The sequence below is a fragment of the Octopus bimaculoides genome, chromosome 20 (genome assembly GCF_001194135.2).
Source record: "Octopus bimaculoides isolate UCB-OBI-ISO-001 chromosome 20, ASM119413v2, whole genome shotgun sequence".
Taxonomy (NCBI): domain Eukaryota; kingdom Metazoa; phylum Mollusca; class Cephalopoda; order Octopoda; family Octopodidae; genus Octopus; species Octopus bimaculoides.
In genome coordinates this window covers 45,052,088-45,054,842 of record NC_069000.1, presented here as the reverse complement: position 1 = coordinate 45,054,842, position 2,755 = coordinate 45,052,088, and positions in this window count along the sequence as shown.

The following is a 2,755-nucleotide window of genomic DNA, read 5'->3' as shown; positions in this document are numbered from 1 at the left end:
CATATGTGTGTGTGTGTGTGTGTGTGTGTGTGTGTGTGTGTGTGCGTGTGTGTGTGCGTGTGTGTAAATAAATATATATACATATGTATGTACACGCGAAAAACGAGAGTTAAGTACATACATACATACATACATACATACATACATACCCTGCCTCAGAGATATGCATCCACACATAATTTATAGCAAACGTAAGCACACACGCTTGGTTCCATTCATTGCAGTACATTTACACTTGCAATGCACTTGCAATGCACTTGCAATGCACTTGCAGTACATTTACACTTGCAATGCACAAACTGACGCCCATGGGCACACAGCTGCAGTCTTCTGAGGAAGCAGATAAACCTTTTGTTTCCCAAACACACTTTAACATCTCAAACAACACACACACACACACACACACACACACACACACACGCACACTCATAGACTTAAACACATTTATACAAAAGTCGTCGTCGTGGCACTCCGTCGGTTACGACGACGAGGGCTCCAGTTGATCCGATCAGCGGAACACCCTGCTCATGAAATTAACGTGCAAGTGGCTGAGCACTCCACAGACGCGTGTACCCTTGACGTAGTTCTCGGGGAGATTCAGCGTGACACAGAGTGTGACAAGGCTGACCCCTTTGAATTACAGGCACAACAGAAGCAGGAAGAAAGAGTGAGAGAAAGTTGTGGTGGAAGAGTACAGCAGGGTTCGCTACCATCCCCTGCCGGCGCAATTAACACTCATAACGCCCGACCTAGGAATCGAAACCGCGAGTCCGCTACCCTAACCACTGGTCCATTGCACCTCCACTTACACAAAAGTACAGTCTCACACATCAATATACACACATACACACACACCCAGTGCATATATACATTTACATATTACACACACATACACACCAATACATGTATACACACATGCACGCACATGCACACACATACACACTCGCACACATACACACACGCACGTACACACACTAACACGCCCGCACATGCATACATACAAATAAACGCGCGCACACAAAAACACACACACACACACTCACATACAAACACATGCACAAACATATACACACACAAACACACACAAATATACACAAACACACACATACGCACACGCACACAAACACATAAACACACACATACACACAAATACATACACATGCACACACGTACGCACACATACATACACACACACGCTCACGCATACGCACACGCAGATATACACAAACAAACATACACACACACGCTCACGCATACGCACACGCAGATATACACAAACAAACATACACACATACACACCTACGTACACACACACACAACACACACACACACACACACACACACACACACATACAAACAAACAAACAAACACGCGCACGCTGTTTGCGTGTGTTTCGGCTGCAAATGCGGATAACAGACGGCTACAGATGTGGATTTTGCAGGGTGAAGCGGCCATTACAGTTACATGCAACTGTACACAACTGAATACAGCTGTAAACAGTTGCATAAAGTTGCACAGCGAGTTGCACATATATTTGTAACAAGTAATATTGATACTGCGACAAATATTGGAGTTAGCAAGGCGCTTATTTCACACACATTCGTTAACCCGTGCAAAATGGCGTACAACACACGTCGAATATCCCAGAATGCACTGCGTACTGACATCAGGTTGTTAAAAATCGTATTTTTTGTGATGTTTATTTGTTTAGTGTGTGTGTGTGTGTGTGTGTGCGTGTGTGTGTGTGTGCGTGCGTGTGTGTGCGTGCTTTCGAGTAAATGCGTACACGTCTGTAGTTTGTAGTATGTGTCTGGTTTGTGTATGTCTGTATATGCATGTTGTGTGTGTGTGTGCGTGTGTGTGTGTGTGTGTGTGTTCGTTTGTGATGTCGAGAGTGTGTATATGTACAGTATGTACGCGTGCATGTTTGGTGCCTGTGTATGTATGCATTCATATATGTATGTATGTATGTATGTATGTATGTGTGTATGTGTATGTATGCATATATGTCTTGAATGTAAATTAAACTATGAATGTGCTATATAAAAATGCTTGTACGTGCGTGTGGAAATAAGTTTCAGGTATGTGTGAACGTATGCACCTAGCTCTGTGTGTGTGTGTGTGTGTGTGTGTGTGTGTGTGTGTGTGTGTGTGTGTGTGTGTGTGTGTGTGTACAAACATTCTTTTCTGAACTCTAAAATACAACAAAATTCAACGTTCTTCACAAAGACTGTCGTGACCGACATTTGATTCGCCTAGATGTGACAAAGAAACTTTTACGCTTGATAGAACACTAAACAATAACGAAATCTCTTCATCAAACGAGATAAAATCTACTCACAATAACGTTTGATCAGCTGACACTTTATAAAGGCATACTTTTCTTCTACCCTCCTCCATCTCCTCTTCCTACACAACTACTTTAGCGGTCTACATACACTACACCTAAGCATTATTCTTCATAATTCTGTCTATCCCTAACAAACAACTTAGCAATGACTAAATCAAGACAAAAAGAACCTAATTTATGCAAAGTCTGTCGGAGGTTACCATTTGCAAATTCCGAAGTCACTGCTAACTTTTCCCTGTAAAAGTTTAATAAACATGTACTCTACTAAAAGTATTGAGCACTCCTTCAATTCATTGTTAAATTTTTTATAAATACAAATTGACATAAAAACAGTTATGTGGGTGCGTGGTGTATTACAAAATCTTGACATATGTGTATGTATATATATATATATATATATATAT